Below are 19,418 nucleotides of genomic sequence, written 5' to 3' on the forward strand. Positions count from 1 at the left end.
CCCACGGCCTTGTGACATTACCATTGTATCCCTGGGGGGTTGCCCTATAAAACCCCCCAGTAGCCCTCATGCGTAGGGGACGACGAGGCATACGATAGAGAGATCCACTGCTAGCAACACACCATCCACACGCCAGGAGAGGGAGCAGCCTAAGCCCTGGCCGGCCTCCTTTCTTCCTCGATACAGCTCTAGGAGCAACTCCGTACTGTCACATATAAATCACACTCGGCAGGACTAGGGGTGTTATCTCTCTGGAGAGCCCCGAACCTGGGATATGTCTTGCGTCCCGCGCTCGCTCATGCCGACCTCGCCTCTGGAGCCCACCAGTGCCCTCGAGCCTCCTCCTCTCTTTAGCCATCCATTGGCATCTGCCGTGCGCCCACCACGACATATGTCCATCCAGCCAAGTCTATTGGGGTATCCTTTGTATTACTCGGAGCGTCGGTGATTTGACCTATATGCTTGATGTGGTTGGTTCAGTCAGGCAGGTCCTTTGTTCAGTGAGATTGTTATTTTGGGGCCCTGGAACATTTGAGAAAATAGAAATGGTGCATACTTTGATGGTGTGGCCCTGACCATAGCTCCTGGTTTAGGCAGCTTAGTGTTGATCTCACTCAACGTGTATTTAGGGTTAAACGTGAGCACAAAGCTTTCTTGAATACTTTCAAAGGCAATCTTCACTACTCTTGTAATCTCTCCTCCCCCACTAGGCCAAAACTGTCATGGTTCTTTGTAAATATATATCCTATTTAATATAGCACAGTAGGAGCCTCTCATGTTGTTTTATCTGGTCAAAAAAGGGGAATGGAGATCACGAGAATTAACTCCGACAGTTGACAATGCCACATGGAATACAATATCCTTCATTCTTGATTGTATACTTGTATATGAAAAAGTACTGAAATATGGTAATTTTGCATCTTGGGTGTTCGGGAAATATGGTAAATGTGGTAATTTGTACTTTAGGGTGCCATTATCCCTACATCCTCCATCACATGTATAAATTTCTCAAGTTGACACTTTCGCTAATTTTGTGCCAAACCAGGATCACATTAGTTGTTGGAGAAGCCTCTATATTCTTGAATCCATGTCTATGTCTTTGGTTCATGACATCATCGATGAGTTGTTTATCTTTAAGTGCAAACCTCACTAACAACGTTGATAGCTTGTCGCATATTGCCGAGTAGTACTAAAAGCGTGGATCTAAAATATAAATATACTAGATGATACCCCACATGTCATTCTTGAAATATTTTGCAATGAGAATTGTACGGAACATAAATATTTGGAGTAATAATTTTAGAACCAAAGCTGGAAATACATATGATTTATTGTATTTAAATGTTATATAATATAAATATTGTAATAGAATGTAAATTTGCATACATGTTCACATGTCGATGTGGCTTTTTCTTATGCATGGTTGCATGTTGAGGTGTGTCGTTTCCAATGCATGTTGAATGCTAAGGTGGCATGATTGCATTTTGAGAAGAAAAAAAAACTTAGTGGGGATAGTTGTTTATGTATAGAAGATTTGTAAATTATACCAAAAAACAACAATATTATAAACATAATTTGTATTTTTTGTGTATCCCGCAAAATGGAAATAGTTCTTTTAATGAAAGTTGGCACACATAGTGCATTCCCCGAATATACACATGGCAATTTTGCGGATTTCTTTTGACATCCATGAATTTGAAATATTTTTTGAAATAAAAGTTTCACCAAAGCTCGGGAACCCAAATCAATTATAGGTGTATTATTTACTTTTTATGGTTAAGACTATAATTTTAAAGCATATTTGGAGGTGTCAATAGCTTTAAAAAACTTATAATCTTGGGCCATAGTTTAACATGGTAAAGTATCTATATGAGACCATAATTTAATTTCATCCTATAGATAACTAATGACATTGCCACTACTTTTTATTTTAAAGCTACTCTACCACTAATTATTGTACTAGTTACTAGAGAAAAACAAATGATACTACAAGTACAAATTAGAAAACAAAATCTATTGTCTCAGAAAGAACATAAGTTCTCGGTGAAACTTTAGTAACAAATACCTATTGGAACAACAACATGGCAACATTTCGATTAACTTCATACTATGGGAGTTGCTATCTCTTTGAGACAAAGGGCAACTACTTTTATTCCATCAAATATTGTTTATTACATACTATGGTCCTGATGGTATCAGAGACTTCATTAAACTAGCAGGACCTAGAATCATGTTCCATGGATCTTGCCATAACATGAGTTGTCTCATTACATGATTGACTACCATGTGTAAACAATCAAGATACATACTTCTAAGCCCAACTCTATTGGCATACACTATGGCGCATATTTTGAGATATGCATGGTGCGTCGTGGCACGTCCGTGGTGGAGCGGTGGTTGTTGTGGCGGCGCGCCTGTCTGGCTGTTGGATCAGGCGGATCTTGAATCGTCTCAGACTTGGTGTCAATGTTGCCACGTCCTCGCGTCAATACTTCGATAGGGGCATCGTTCTCGTGACTTGACCTTTTGGTGGGAGCACCTAGTTTGTGTTGATGCGGCTAGTTTGAAGTTGTCAGTGGCATGATGAGTGCGTGCCGGTGGCATGATGAGTGCGTGCCCGTAGGGTCGGCCGACGGTGGTGGGTTTGTTGGAGGACTCTTGACACAGTCGTCCTCTCGGAACCAGAGCGGCACATGTCCACTCTTTGGATACGTCCTCTCTCTTTGGTGTCGATGAGGTCGTCAAACGTGCTTGTGGTAGACACGACCAATGCGGTGGAAAGATGCACTTGATGGACTTGCGGCGGCGTCCTCGGGTCATGAGTGCGAATGGCGATGTACGTTGACGTCACTTTCATCAGTGATGTGCTTTTATGTTTGTGTTATGTTTTGTTTGCCTTTTCACGCTTTATGTTTTGTGATACTTTAGAGCTAGCTAATCGGAGGAATTTTAGCCATCTTGTTCTTCTTCCGCAATGAATCATGGGCTTTACGATTATTTGCTACTTTCATATAAAATAGGTGCTTGTTAAAAAAACTATGAGTTTGAGCCGCTTTTACAATAAATAAAGGGCGACCCCACGCGTCCGCCGGCTGATAATATAAAAAGATCCACTGCATCCGTGACCATTGGATGGAGGTCTTGTTACAATTTTTTTTGCAACAGAGATCTTGTTACAGGATTTTTACGCAACAAAGATCTTGTTGCCGAATCATTTTTATGAGTTTTTCTGCAACAGAGGTCTCGTTGTAGAAATTTTTCACAACAAAGGTCTTGTTGCAGAATCATTTTTGCGAGTTTTTCTGCAACGGAGGGCTCGTTGTAGGATTTTTTCGCAACAAAGGTCTTGTTGCAGAATCATTTACGAGTTTTTCTGCAACAAAGGTCTCGTTGTAGAAATTTTTTGCAACAAAGATCTTGTTACAGAATCATTTTTATGAGTATTTTATGCTGCAATAGGGCCCTTTTGCAAAAAGAGCCTTGTTGTAGTTGTAACAACCTCTTTGTTGCAAAAACAAATATCTTCTCCTTCCGTCTTGGCTAGAGCTTGGGTTGTGGATAATTTAGGAAGCCGATTGACACCGCCGTTCACCATTGCTGGAGCTTGGCCCATGGATGATTTGGGAAACAAATCAACACCACCGTTGATTGGAGCTTGGGCTTTGGATGATTTGGGAAGCAGATTGACACCCCGTTTGCCATGGCTGGAGCTTGGGTCGTGGATGATTTTAGAAGCATATTGAAGGGAGGAAATGTTAGAGCATCGCGGGGAGACGAGATCGAGGGGATCAAAGGCGAGAAAACGAGGGAGTAGGTGCTAGATTCGTCGAGGGGATCGAACGATTGATTTCTGTTTCTGCAACATTGTTGCCTCGCACATGTGGTCACCGTTGCCTGCTATCGCCAGAGGCAAGCGGTAAGTGGTCCCAAGGTGCACGCGCAACCATGATCCAACGGACCAATGGGTCGCAATCTGAAGGCCGCGCGAGCGGCGGATGCGGCGAGAAGATCAGTCGGTTGATTGGAGACCACTTCCGGCTCGGCTGGTCCTGTCCTTGCGCGCGGCGGTGCGGAGGCGATCAGTTTGATTTGGTGTTCGTCCAGTCATGGCGCGCGGCGGTGCTGGCCGGCCAGCTTCGGTTCTAACTCGGCTCTTCCTGTGCGCTGCGGTGCGGATCCTTGCCCAGTTCTGCGCATGGAGGCTGAGGATGGCCGGATCTAGTTTGGCGCCCAGGCCTGCGTGCGGCGGGGCGGCCCAACCAGGTTGGCTCGTGTTTGTCGAGTTTCTGCGTGCGGCGGTGACAAGTCTGTTCCTGGTAGTGTGTGCATGGCCTTTTTCTGCCCGGTGGCGCTGGCAGGCCTTGGATCCATGTTTGTTGGCGGATGACTCGGCTTCGGATGAAAATCCTGCACTGTTCTTGTCAGTGCCGGCGGTAACGGCATCTACGGATGTCGTCTTCCTCCTTGGAGGTACCGCCGTGGAGCTCGTTTTGCTCTTCGTTCCTCATGGCTTGTGGTCTCCGGGTGAAAACCTAAGATTTGGCTAGACCAGATCGGGTGACAGTGTTGTCCTCGATATCACTCCCTCCTTTGAGGCGTCCCCTTGGAGGCCCGGGGATGGTTCCCGATGATGTACATGGCTTGTCGGTGGAGCTTAGGTTTGTGGTGGTGCCGACTTTTTTCTTTCGTTTCTTTTTTCACTAACCTTTTGCTGTGCTTTCCTCCTCGGAGGGTCCTTGTAACGCTTCTTCTGATCAATGAATTTGGCAGCTCTACTGCCAACGTTTAAAATAAATAAATAAATCATAATATTTCATCTATGTTTGTAAGTTGAAACTTCAAAAGGTTCGACTTGAAAACTGAAAAAAAAAAGCCTCCGAGCAAAGAAGAGACAGCGAGACACGGCACGACCGATCCCAACAAGGCCACAGAACCCACAACCCTCCCTAGCACCTTCGCCGGCGGCGGCTTATCTCTCTCGTCCCCTGCTCTGGCCCTTCGCCGGCAGCCGGCGGCCTATTTCCTCCTCCACCGACCGGATACAAGCCGCACCGTGAGTCGCTCATCCTTCGCCTTGCCATTATTTTTTTTCCAGATCTGAGCTTATTTCCTCCTCCACGCCATATAGCAGCAGACCTTCCCTGCAGGTCTGATTTGGCGATGAATGTCCTGCTTCCTCTTTGTGCTTGATTTTCATCCACGCGGTTAGTATAGAAGTATTATCTATCAGTCTATGGTGCTGGGTGGATTTACGAGAAACAGAAATTTCGAGCCAAGAAATCATATGCTACCTAGATTGAATGGAAACGGTGAACCAGAAATTTCGAGCTTGAAAAACATACATCACATATCTTTGAGTACCTTATCCAAATAATTTACTAGATAATCTGAGATGAAATTTTATTTTCTTAAAAATCAGAATTGCTCTGTTTCCCCGATGAGTTTAGGTTAATGTAACTCAGCAGCAATTCATTCTTTTGCAAAATCTAGATATACATGAAATCTAAGGAATATGAGTGATTTATAAAGTGATAGGGGGTATAATAAATTGATTTATTACTAGTAACGATACATTTGTGTAGCAAAGTTCTTCTGTCTCTTTTAAGTCTCTTTGTTTCGGTTTTATTTTCTCACAAGTGTCAGTTTTTCCTTTCAGTGACAGTAAGCTAACATAAAGACATGGACCTTCACAAGAAACTCACTGCTGTTAATTTAACTGATGATCTAGTGGTTGATATCCTCTCCCGGCTGACGTACAAGTCATTTTGCCGCTGCAAGTGTGCCTATAAGGCCTGGTCTGCCTTTTCCTCTGACCCAGACTACCGCGAGAAGCTGCCCAAAAAAGTAACCACTGGACTTCTGTACCAAGGTCACAATAAGTCTGCTATCCCGCTTGTAAGCCTGTGCCCAGATGATGGGGAAATAGACGGAATTCTTGCTGATGTGCCACACTATGAGCATTTAGAATTCCTCGACTGCTGCAATGGTTTAGTCCTTTGTAAGTATAGGAGCAGCTATACTTCTACAAAACGTTTGCCGCTTCGTTGTGTGCAACCCAGCAACACGAGAGTGGAGGATACTTCCTGATACATATCCTGGGACAGATGACCCTCGTTATGTAACTATTTTGGCGTTTGATCCATCATGGTCACCGCAGTTCTACATCTTCAATTTTCATCTGAACATGTCCATGGTTTGATACTTGGCACCAGCAAACTTGAGATATTCCGGTCTGAAAGTTCGACATGGCTTGAGGATGATACCTTGGACCGAGATATAAATATTTCTGGGCGAACACACTTATTTGTTAATGGAATGTTGTATGTGTCTGTTGGGTATGAAGTTTTGATGTTCGAAGGCCTGGAGGCAATGAGTGATGGCATACCGCCCTATCATCAGATCATAAGTTTGCCGCCGGAAGCTTTGGCAAATCTTCAGGGATCTTACACTATGCATTGCCACATGAGAATGGTCGCACGATTGTTGTTTGGACATTGGATGATTTTGGTCAACATTCATGGACTTGGACTAAGATGTGTCATCTTAGCATGACTGATGCGTTTGGAAAGGATGAGTTTGTTCACTACGACGATGGTGGCGATGGTGGTGAGGATAAATGGTTTTGGAACTGCGATTATCGGATTGTCGACCTCGACTTGGAGAGAGGGCTTGTTTTCCTCCATGACCAGAAGGCAAATAAGCTTCTTTCATACAATATCAGTGGGGGGAAACTCAACGAGATACAAGACGCCTTTGGGTGGGATCGATACTATGTCTATGTACCATGCTACTCAGAGCTTCCAGCGCAAGAACCTTCGGTTCAGTGAATGTCAAATTCTATTCAATGCGCATCTGTGGATGTTCTGCTGCGATATGCTGAACCACCTTGTATATCACGCTAGCTAGTCGGAGTCATCCGTGTGACCAGTCCAGGAACCCTGCCATTTTTACTTTGTCGATGCAGAGTTACGTTCCTGTACTAACCTAAAACTCTTCACCATGTTCCTAGTTAAATACCTTGTTTAAGTTTGCTATATATCTTTTATGTAAGATTTGATGTGCTGTTCGTTTGGCTCTGTTTGTGGTTGCGGTGGTTTTAAACCAGTACTTTCTTATTTCTGTTTGAGAATAGATATAACTGATTTTGTTGCATGAATTGAATTGGCATTACAATCCTACATTACACCTGGACCTATACAAACTTGGAGAAGAATACCTCCAGGTGACCAAAACCAGCAAATATATTGCTTTAGAGAAGTGTAGTGAGACATGATATTAATCCTATGGACCTTGAGAACTATGGCATCTGCATTGCAAAACGATTTGGGGTATCTTCCCCATGTTGCGCAAATGGTACCAGGGATATTTCCCTATCATGAGAGGGGATCCCATGGGCAGAGTAAAATCAACCCTAGGCCTTGTTTGGTTGTAGTGAAACTAATCTCCTAGTGGAACTAACCCACCTAGGGATTAGGTTGACCCCTTCTTGTCACCCAAACCCTGCAATACCAATTAATATCTCGTTTGGTTCTAGACCCGGACGCAACAATGGAGATGAGCAGCCGCAGCGACTCAAGGGGAAGAGAGGGAGCAGCCTAGAGACGTGCCTCATGTGGATCGGTTCCACGGATCATAGGCTATTATTTTGCGTCCCGTGGATTGAAGGAGATCAACGCGGTTTGGGCTGGGAAGTTCCCCGCCATGGCCCAAACCAAACACGTCAACTGGGATCCACAGGGAACAGTTCCCCATCAGAATGAACCACGTGGATCGTGCTTCCATCCCGGACAATCCATGTGGATTGTATCCTAACCAAACAAGGCCCTAGGGGTTTGCTACCCTGGGTTTTCCCTCCCCAGCAATCAAATGAGCCCTAAGGGGCAACAAATATTTTTCTTCTTCAGTTAGTAGAGTTTTTCTTAATCGGTACTCTTGCATGTATATACATATACTTTCAGGGTTTACTTGCAAAGAGATAATTTTGCATGACTTTCAGGGCAGTACTTAGTAATTTTTTCTCAGTTTTCTCTCCGCAACTTCTGCCGCTGGCACCACTCCTTGGTGTCGTGCCGTTCTCCTTTTATGTAAAATCTAGAGATTTACTTGCTGAAATTTGAACGTGCGTACAGTTGGTACCAATGATATGAAGAAAAGTTCATTGCTCCTCCGCAAAAAAAGAAGTTCATTGCTCCTTCCAGAACATATGATTAAGAAAGATGAACTGTTTAGTACTCCCTCTGATCTAAACGCTCTTATATTTCCTTACGGAGGGAGTAATACAACATATAAAATAAAATCATTGAAGCACAAGGTAAAAAAAAAACTGTTGAATCACGCAATACTGGTTCAATTATCTCCTTTTCTTTTCCCACTCCAAAGTCGGCTCACCAGCAATTGATACCTCAGAGCAACGAAGCCAGAGAAACCTTTCATAGACGGATCACTTTGTTATCCGTGAGGTGAGATTGTTGTGTGAGAAATACATTGGAGGCTCATGTGTATATTCAAGGTTCGACTTGCGCGTTCTGGAGAAATGTCCAAGGAGATAAATGTCACCATTAAAACCACCTGCTGGAAAATAGATGATCCCAAAATGACAATGACACAGAAATTGTGACATAACTTAGGAGTACATTATTGTTTAAAACAATAAATCAAATTTCATTTACTAAAGAGCTGCAGATTGTTGGCATGACAATGTAACTACAAGTACTGGTTCAAACAAGAATTCTTTTGTGGAACTGATTCCAACATGACAGTTTCCCATTCAAAGCAGCGAGAAAATTTAAAGTGTCGAAAGTATTTTTCTGGTCATTACATCTTGCAACGCAAAAGAAAAAACATTCTGTGGGATTTCCTTTTCTGATGGTGAGCTCTACTTGCACTGAGTTCTTCTCCATCGGAGTGTGGGACAGTTCTGAAAGAAGGAATACACCATCAGCACAAAAATTTAAAAATAAAATATAGTAATGAACCATATGGGTACAGAACCTTCCCCCGCAAACAAAAAAAAAGGGTACAGAACCTTCCCCCGCAAAGAAAAAAAAGGGTACAAAACCTTATGCTCTAACCAGGACATGGAAAATAGTGATTGGATTAAGATCAAGAAACATGCGTGAGTGCTGCTTGATCCATCAAATGAGAAGACAGCTGCATGTACGCTGACAAGTACTAACCTGCTACCAGTTATAGAGATTATCACTGAGGTAATCCGACTCAATGGATAGGTAGGACAAACAGATGGATCGCTAGCTATCTCATCACATACGACAATTCAAATTACTATTACGCCTCTGAAATTGTAGCAAACAAAACATTTGTACAATTAATTGCTATGTTGAAAACTTTAGCAACAACAGAAACCTATCTGGCTATCTACTATCCCGTTTCTCTGTATGCAAACATGGTAGAACTACTACTGTTTCAATGAAGCATACAGTTTAACACTACCCACACCAACATCAAATAACAAAACATAGAGAAATATTTCTTGGATAATCATGGACAAAGTTAAATGATGTGCAGAAGTAGACATCAAAATCTTCTATAAATTTGGCAAAATCCTAACTTGCGCAAGCTGCATACAAAGACTAATTGGGCTGAATGCTTACTGAACAAAGTTTTCGATGTAAACGAAGTTCTGGTAAGTGGTAACATACAAAATGAAGCCTTCTCCACTTAACAAAGGGACAACCACCTGCAGCTACTTCAGGAGTTCCATATTTCCAGTTCTAGTGAATTCAATGGCGCCTTCTAATCCACCTCAATTCCTTAAGAACTAAATTCACATCTAAGTGGCATTGTTCATCCAAGATTGAGCAAGAGCATGGGAAGGGGACGACCACCTTCTACTATTTTCGGATTGCACGAGGTAAAAAGTTCAGATCTGAAGAGGAGACACTCGAGGTAGTCCTCATGTGTGTACTGAAGCGGAGAGACGTAAGCACACTGCAACGATGTGAGGCTGGCAATGGTCTCTCGTCCCACTAAGAGTGTGATTTGATCAGTAATGAAACGTTGAGCAGCAGAGGACAAACGAATGAGCAGAGCAGGTAAAGGTCACAACTTGATTCCTAAAACCCTTTACTCTGGCAGGGCAGTAGCAACAGAGGAGAACAGAGGACACCAGAACCGGAATGGAGAGGAATGCACAACACACCTCTACGAGAGCAGGATGGATTCGTCAACCAAATCATCCTATACTGGAGGAGGGCCTTATGGCAAGCGATCCCCTCTGGTACATCTGGCCGCTCTATCCACCCTGCCGAGGACACTGACAGTTTTTGGCACCGTCAAAGTTCAAGGAAAACTAATCCTCCACTGCTACCAATGACATTCTTCAGGGGCACTCCGAAGCTCAGATACTTCCAATTCAGTGGCAACAGAAGTTCTATCCTAAGCTGAACATGGCAAACAGTGTTCCTATTAACAAGAAGCATGGTCAAGTTAAACCACAGCATTAACTCCGAAGAACGGCAATCGGAAATTATCCGACAGTGAAGATATTACAGACCTCAGTTTGGGGATCTGGAGAATGATCAAAGATCTGGTTAGGGCTCGCGATCTTGGACTTATTCCTGTGGGCCGGTGAGAGAAATATTCTATATTGGTGGACAAGCACGTCGGCCCTCACTGCTGCAAAACAGAAGGCGATGGCCTTCCTGACCATGCTTGTGACCTGGACTATTTGGAATGAGAGAAACACCCGTGTTTTCCAGAAGAAATCAACGACGGCTTATTACATCATGCAAATCATCAAGGAGGAGGCCGATATTTGGGTCGTCACGGATGCGAGACATTTGAGTATTTTGATGCCGCGAGAGTAAAAACCTTGTTGTCCTGAGACTGTTGCTGTAATACTCCTTCTCCTTCGAGCATTAACTCCGTAAGCTCTCTTCTCAATTAATGGATGAGGCAAATCTTTTGCCTCTGCTTAAAAAAAACTGCCAGATAACTTTCCTTGGTATTTAGATGATGTTATTCATAGCTCTCTCTACTGGTGGATGTTTCCATGTCCAGGGGTTCAATACAGTAGGCCATGATCACAAATGATGTCCGAACAAATCTGGAACTGTCAATGTACACAAGTTTAAACAATGGAAAAGCATTTGTTAATTACAACTACACCTCTAAAACTGTAGCAAATAAATCATTATATCAGTTAGCAACTAAATAAACCTGCTATCCTTTTTCTAATGCAACTATTCCTATGCAAACATTGTGGAACAACTACTGTTTTAGTGAATCTTGCAACATAACCATGGACATAATGAAATGATTGGTAATTGAATGAAGCGTTGGACTAGACATCAAATTCTGCCACAAAATGGCTAAATACAAACTTGTACAAGGTGCAACATCAACAGTAACTCTTGCTGAAGCTTGGGTAGCTATGCGACTGAACCAAGTTTTCTATGTAACCATAGTTGCAGCAACAAACATAATTTAGCATTTTTTAACTTACCTAAGAAACAACCACCTACAGCTACTTCAAAGTGTTCAAATTTCCACTTCATCAAATGCATTATCGTGTAGGGTTTGGTACCCTGATCCTAGGTTCAGTAGATAACCAAACCCTAATATCTATCGCCAAGTTTGAAGTGCCCTAAACTATATCTCCAACCCACAACATATGTACAAGAGCAAGACACTCTTGTCAAGTAAATGTTTTGGTAACTTCTTCCCTACCACCTACGGTGGCATTGGTGCCATGCGGACTTATGCGATATCTCGCAGCAATTCTTGCAAATACCTTTACCTACACCGTGAGGAAAATAGTTGAATCTTCGATGAAGTAAAGCAGAGAGATATCATAAAAGAAACTCTTTTTTCACCTGTATGCAACAAGCTTCACCAGTGCAACTGACAGCGGCATAGAGTATAGCAGACCCCAGCATAAGCTCGTATATCCACAAATTGAACTGCATCCGCAATCTTAAACATCCGTTCTTCAGAGACACATTTGCCCTGACATATAAAACAAATTTCTCAAATTAACAGTACAACCAGCATTGCACACATAGCAGATACTCCCTCCATCCCAAAATTCTTGTCTTAGATTTGTCTAAATACGGATGTATCAAGTCACGTTTTAGTATTAGGTACATCCGTATCTAGACAAATCTAAGACAAGAATTTTGGGACGGAGGGAGTAACTGACAATCACATTGCTAAAAATGCACCCATACGAAGGAAAGTGACTGTTTTAGAGAGGCTACAAAAACTCAAGTGGCTGGTACCAATGTACATACAAGAAAATATTGTATTAGTACTTACTGTGCTTCTTGGGGAAGATTATATGTGTATACCTTCCCTAATAGCCATCAGAAGAAATTATCCCCAAAAATTTCAACCAGCATGACTACTTGGTCTACCTTTCCGCACCCAACAAAGATTAAAAGATTCATATTTCACATTCTCGTCATTTTGACACACATCAAAATGAACTCAATGCTACAAGCTGGCCATTTGGATTTCTTATACTCGCATCAGGGCTTTATGCAAGAAAAAACTTAATTGTGCTTTCTTAGGAGTTAGTCTGATATGCAATGTGTCACTTAGTCAACCAAATCCATCAAAAAACTGATACTTTGCAGGGAGAAATTTCACATCCTCCTTATATTTCCCTTTCCTTGAAAAGAGAGACAACATCAGTGAAGTAGTTGAAGCTTCAAGTAACATGTTCTTCCCGTCAAGTTTCGACAAATAAAGTCCGGCCATGGTGATCTCACCTTTTTCCAGCAAAATTCTGATAATACTATTTATAAGACGAGAGCAGGGAGCTATACCATTCCTGTCCATTGCTGAGAACATATTGTTAGCATCTTCCACTGCTCCATCTTTTAGAATATTTATTATCATTACTCCATAAGTCGAAGCATTAGGAACCAACCCACTCGCTGATATAGCAGCAAACAAATCTTTAGCTTCCTCTTTTCTTTTAACCTTGTACATTGCATTGATCATGGTATTGATTATTGAAATATTGAACTTCACATTCATTGCAACTAATTTCTGGTACAAGTCGATCGCTTCTTCTGCACAATTGTTTCTAGAAAGACCTGCAAGTATAATATTGTATGTGGAAATGCTCACTGTTATTCCGCTTTCGATCATCTCATGGAACATTTTCCTTGCAGCAACAGTTCTCCCAGCACGAAACAACCCATCCAGTATGATGCCATATGTAGCACTGTCAGGTTTTATTCTCTTACGTGGCATTTGCCTGAACAGAGTCAAACCATCATCGATCCTTCCATTTCTAGAATAGCCATTAACAAGTGTATTATATGTAACAACATTAGGCTCAATGCCAGCTGACACCATGGCATCAAGTACTCCAAATGCTTTATCCATCTTGCCGACTAAGCAATATCCGTCAATCAGTGAGTTAAATGTAATGACATCAGGCTTCCCATCTATGCTTATAACCAATTCAAAGATATCTTGTGCATCCATAACCCGTCCTTCTTTGCACAAATAGTTTATAACTGAATTGAAGAAAAACAATGTTGGGACGAGGAATACCTTTGCTTATCATGTCAGAAACTAACTCCTTGGCTTTAACCAAATCTACATGCATACAAAACCCCTGAATTAGGGAGTGATAAACAGTTGTGCCCGGCTGAACACCCATATCAATCATCTCATTGAACTTGTCCATAGCATCGGCCAGCCTACCCAATCTGCAAAGTGCGGCTATTACAGTGGAATAGGTGACTACATTGGGACTCACTCCTTTTTCCTGCATTTCGGTAAATATGAGCATAGCTTCATCCATCATTCCACGTTTAGCATATGCATCAATTAATATGGTGAAAACATGGCAGTCTGCTACAAAACCATTGCTTTCCATTGAATTGAAGAGATCAATCATATCAGCAAAGCATCCCTCAGTGGCATACCCATGAAGCAAAATACGGTACGAGACGGCATCCGGTTTGTGGCCCTTGGCAGTCATGGAATAAAATATTTCTGCCGCTTCTTTGCTTCTTCCATGCTTGCAAAGGGAAGTCATTAACGAGCTGCAAGTGACTGCATTTGGTACAAGACCATGGCTTGTCATTTTTCTAAACATTTTAGCAGCCTCTTTCAACTGCCCTGATGTGGAATATCCATGGATCATGCAATTATATGTCACATTATTCGGTTGAGCACCACTATCAACCATCTGTTGAAGGACTAGCTCTGCCTTGTCCATTTCTCTGGCCTTGCACAACGCATCAATAATAGAGCTATACGTGACCACATTGGGCACAACCCCTTGATGGATCATTTCATGGAATAGATTGCATGCCTTGCCTGTTTCGCCCTCCTTGAAGAAGCCATGGATGACTGTGCTATACGCCACCACATTGAGGGAGCAGGCACCTCCTCCTTCTGCCACCATCTGGAGCAGGTCGAGTGCCCGCTGACTCATGCTATTCTCGCATAAGCTCTTCAGAACAATGTTGTATGAGAAGGCATCAGGCACGCAGCCAAGCTCGGGCATCCTATGAAGCAGCAAGTTGATAGCCTCATTTGTACGTTTGGCATAGCAGAGGCACTTGAGGAAGGTGTTGGCGATGATCTCATTTGTCTTCAGGCCTGTCCTGAGGAAGCGTCCGAATAAGGCAAGCCCTAGGTCCGGGCGACGCGCGCGGCAGCAACAGTCCATGGGGATGCCGTAGGTGTGGACTGTGAGATGCGCCACCCGCGAGCCGGCTTTTTCTGTGCACACGCGGTTGAAGAGAGCGAGGGCGAGGGCAGGGCCATCTCTGCTGCAGGCTGCGGAGGCGGGCGCACGGGCAAGGGTGGCAAGGAAGCCGTTCAGGGAGCGGCTGGGGACCGGGGTGCCCTGCCGCAGCAATTCGTCGAACAGGTGGTGTGCTTTTCTTCAGGGCTGAGCGTTCCAGCGCTGACGCGCGCCGTGGCCGCGGCAAAGGCGCCTTCGGGAGACCAGGAACGTGAGGGGGGCGAGATGGAGGTAGAGGAGGAGCTGCGGCGGAGGAGGTGGAACATCGGCGTGGTGGAGGAGCGGCGGAGGCGGAGGCGGGACATCGGCGACGTGGAGGAGTAGTGCGGACTGAGGCAGAGGGCCGGAGATTGGCTAGTTGGAGGAGAAGGCGGCGTGGCGGAGCCGCGGAGGCCGGAGATTGCCTAGGTGGAGGAGGAGCGGCGGCGGCGGATGCAGATGCGGGACATCGGCGTGCGCTAGCTCTGGCTCTGCAATGTGTTCGTACGCAGTGTTCCTTTGTGCTCTGCACTGGGAGAGATGCAGATGAGATGAGTGTGATTTTTTTTTTAATAGAACGAGTGCGATACTTGTATGGTTTTGCTAATGGTTGGTCACCTTCTCAGTCGGTGTCAAGATCATCGATTTTGCCGTTGAGATATCAAATTTTGTTGATACTCCCGCCGTCCCACAATACGTTATCCTAAACCTAGTATAAAGTTGTATTAAGTTTAAGACAGTTATTTTGGGATGGAGGGAATACATGTGATTAACATGACAACCTACAATAGGCTTGATTTTGGTGCAAGTCTCCACAAGTTCATCTATAAACAGGATACTCCTTGGGTTTGGTTCTTGTGGAATAGATACTACTCCCTCTGTCCCAAAATAATTAGACTCAATTTTATACTAACTTTGTACTCTCTTCGTCCGAAAATACTTGTCGGAGAAATAGATGTGTCTAGATGTATTTTAGTTCTAGATACATCTATTTTTTAGACAAGTATTTCCGGACGGAGGAAGTATTAAACTTAGTACAAAGTTGAGTCACTTATTTTGAAACGGAGCGAATATTTGCATGGCGCTCCCTCACACCCAACCACATTGTGATTCCTTTTGGTGGCGTGACATTTTATCTCTGATGGACATTTATCGTGATATTACTTCTTACATTGTTGGGGCCGGTGAGATGGCTCTATTTTGGAAAGATGTGTGTTCTGGTCTAAGTCCACTACAAGATCAATTTGCGTGACTTTTCTCTTTCGTGGGTGAGGAGAAAATTTCCATGCAAGATTACCTTGTTGATGATAGCCCTGCCCACGCCCGAATATTCGATTCAACACCCAGGCTCAAATGCTCCCTAAATCAACACCATTAAAATGCATATGGATCTGTGCCAGCAGCTGTATTTCACCAACGTATATCACGAGTATTTAGGCTGGTCATAGTGGGAGTAATATAAGTAGTATCTGTTAGGTTGATCTTTCTCTAGTTCGAACCCAATGGGTCGAACAGGCCCCTGACTCGCGCCCTGATCGGGGGCGCCCAACCAAACCATGGTTGGTGGGCTCCTGTGACCCGCGCTATATAAATAGATATGGGGGCCGGGGCACGACTTACGAGGTTAATCGCTGCCACAATCCCCACCTACAATCCCTACCGATCTAGGGTTAGCCGGTGCTCACGGGAAGCACACCACCGCCGCCATCTCACTGCCATCACCGCCGCCACAACATCACCATGGCTGCTGGTTCGAGCTCGCAAGGCAAGGCAGAAGGTAGGTTTACCGGATCGATCTAACCTATCCGATCCAAAGTGAATCTATCAATGGTATCAGCCAGATCGGGTTAGACCTTTTCGGTAGAAAGAAATCACAGTAAAAGTAAATCCCTCCCCAAAGAACCCTAAAAAGACAGGGCAAAGTAAACCAGAGAAGGCCTTGGGCCGCCGGCAAAGTGCGCCACCACTCCGGTCGCGCCTGTTCCTCTCGATCCCCACACGCATCGGCAAGCCGAGGTGCGGGGACGAAGAACCACCCCGCTAGGGGCAAAGTGCACCGCGGCCGATCCGTTCGACGGCGGCGCGCTCACCACAGAGGGGAACGTGCAGCCGGCGAAGGGAATGGCAACGACGCCACCGTCGAGCTCCTCTCTATCTCTCTCACTGCTGGGTAGTGGTGGAAGAGAGAAAAAGAAAAGAACGTAAAGGAAGAGCCTCGCCGCGCCGGGAAGCCTCGCCGTCGGCGGCTGGTCGGCGGCCAGAGGGAACCACGGGCGCACAGGGGAGCAGAGGAGGCCCCGCCGCGTCGCTCTCTCTCTCTATCGCACGAAGAAGAGGGTGAAGAGGGAAGAAAGGACGAGAAGGAGAGGCTCGCGCGGCACGGTGGCATCCGCCGTCGTCACCGGCGGCCGGGGCGAAGCCCGTCTCTCCGCCGTCAGTGGAGTGCGCGAGAGAGGCGCGGGGGCTGGGGAGGAATGAACTAGGGTTTCCCCGCTAGCGCTGTGAACCTCTGTTTCGTTCGAGCGAAACGGGTGCCCTGCCGTCGGATCTCCACGGACGGTGCAGATCGAAAACCTAGCTCGGCGCTGGGCTTGTCGGGCCGAAAGAGGAGCTGGGCGCAGCCACGTGCTGGGCCTCAGCCAGCTGCCGCGGGCGCAACCGCGCAGGCACTGGGCCGAGGCTGCAGCTGCGGGCGGCCCAGGCCGGGTCGAGGCGGCTCGGCTCGCGCGAGCGTGCGGGGTAGCAGGTCGGGGGCCGCTGCGGGCCTCCTGCGCCAGGCCGAGACCGGCTAGCACTGGCTATTATATATATTTATATATATATATATATATATATATATATATATATAGTCTTTCTGTTCAAATTAATCCAAAGATTTTTTGTTCCAGAAAAAGAAATTGTCATGAATTTTATAAAGAAAATTAATAAAGTTCATGATTTTATATTCGGTCATAGAAAAGTTTCTGTAAAAAGTAAAAGTTCGTGAATTTTTATTCATGTTTTTCCGCTGCGTAAATAATTAATGCTCTTTTACAAAGAAAATAAAAGTTTACATAGTATTAAGTTTTTAAGAGCATGTTAAAGTGATTATTAAAATGAATATGATTATGTTATTTTTTATGACCAACGTTGTTAATAACATGATCATGTTTTATTATTGAAATTTAAAGGTGCATTTATTTCTAATTTTTTGCCCAACGGTAATATAGATTTAATTGCATATACAATTGTATGTTTAATTTGACCAACGTTAGATTAATGCATATGATTGTTATACTGATGTCACTTAAATTGTGATTTCAGGAGGCTTTCACTTGATGAGTTGCCTAAAAGATGTTCCGACACTCAGAAGTGACAATCACACTGAGTGGAGGAAGAAAGTTGAACTGGCATTTGTGTGTGCTGATCTGGACTGGGTTCTGGATGAACCACAGCCGATCAGACCTACAGAGCCAGTAAGAGAGGCCACTGATGATGATGATGCTTGGGCTAAAAGAAGGGGGACCATGCTCCTTTGGAGATGTCCTACATCATAGAAAACCAAAAGTGGTCAATGCAAACAAAAAGTGCATGGCATTTATAAAGAATACAATTGAGAGCACCATTGTGGGCTCCATTGCAGAGTGCACTTCCGCAGGGGAGTTGCTTACAAAGATAAAGAACCAGTTCACTGGCTCCTCAAAGATATATGCCACCCAGGTGTTAGAGCAACTGGTGACAGAACGCTACACGGGTGGTAGTTGAAAGGATCGATATAGTTGACTAGAGGGGGGGTGAATAGGCAACTAACACTTTTTAGCTTTTCTTTACCAATTTAAACTTTGCATCAAAGTAGGTTGTCTAGATATGCAACTAGGTGAGCAACCTATATGATGCAACAACAATAAGCATACACGCAAGCAAGAGATAAGGCACAAATAAGCTTGCACAAGTAAAGGCACGAGATAACCAAGAGTGGAGCCGGTGAAGACGAGGATGTGTTACCGAAGTTCCTTCCCTTTGAGAGGAAGTACGTCTCCGTTGGAGCGGTGTGGAGGCACAATGCTCCCCAAGAAGCCACTAGGGCCACCGTATTCTGCTCACGCCCTCACACAATGCGAGATGCCGTGATTCCACTATTGGTGCCCTTGGAGGCGGCGACCGAACCTTTACAAACAAGGTTGGGGCAATCTCCACAACTTAATTGGAGGCTCCCAACGATACCACGAAGCTTCACCACAATGGACTATGGCTCCGCGGTGACCTCAACCGTCTAGGGTGCTCAAACACCCAAGAGTAACAAGATCCACAAGGGATTAGTGGGGGGATTCAAATTTCTCTTGGTGGAAGTGTAGATCGGGGCCTTCTCAACCAATCCCTAGAGAATCAACAAGTTTGATTGGCTAGGGAAGGAGATCGGGCGAAAATGGAGCTTGGAGCAACAATGGAGCTTGGAGGTGGAAGAGGTAGTCAACTAGAGGAGGAAGACACCCCTTATATAGTGGAAGAACAAATCCAACCGTTATCCACCAACTCAGCCTGCGCAGCGCGGTACTACCGCACCTGAGGCGCGGTACTACCGCAGGGGCACGCGGTACTACCGCAGGCCCCGCGGTACTACCGCCCACGCAGCAGAGACCAGAACAGCCACAAATGCACTAAAGCAGAGGGCGGTAGTACTGCTGGCGCGGTACTACCGCTCCCCCTTGCGGTACTACCGCAAGGC

The 19,418-nt window shown here is 44.7% G+C and overlaps 2 pseudogenes; one reads left to right on the top strand and one right to left on the bottom strand.

The window, feature by feature from the left end:
• The first annotated feature begins 4,888 nt into the window (after nt 1-4,888).
• LOC123180156 (uncharacterized) lies at nt 4,889-7,076 on the top strand (annotated as a pseudogene).
• A 1,259-nt stretch (nt 7,077-8,335) lies between these two features.
• Nucleotides 8,336-15,274, bottom strand: LOC123180157 (protein Rf1, mitochondrial-like; annotated as a pseudogene).
• Nucleotides 15,275-19,418: the final 4,144 nt, after the last annotated feature.

Source organism: Triticum aestivum, chromosome 1D (assembly GCF_018294505.1).
Source record: "Triticum aestivum cultivar Chinese Spring chromosome 1D, IWGSC CS RefSeq v2.1, whole genome shotgun sequence".
In the NCBI taxonomy this organism is placed as follows: domain Eukaryota; kingdom Viridiplantae; phylum Streptophyta; class Magnoliopsida; order Poales; family Poaceae; genus Triticum; species Triticum aestivum.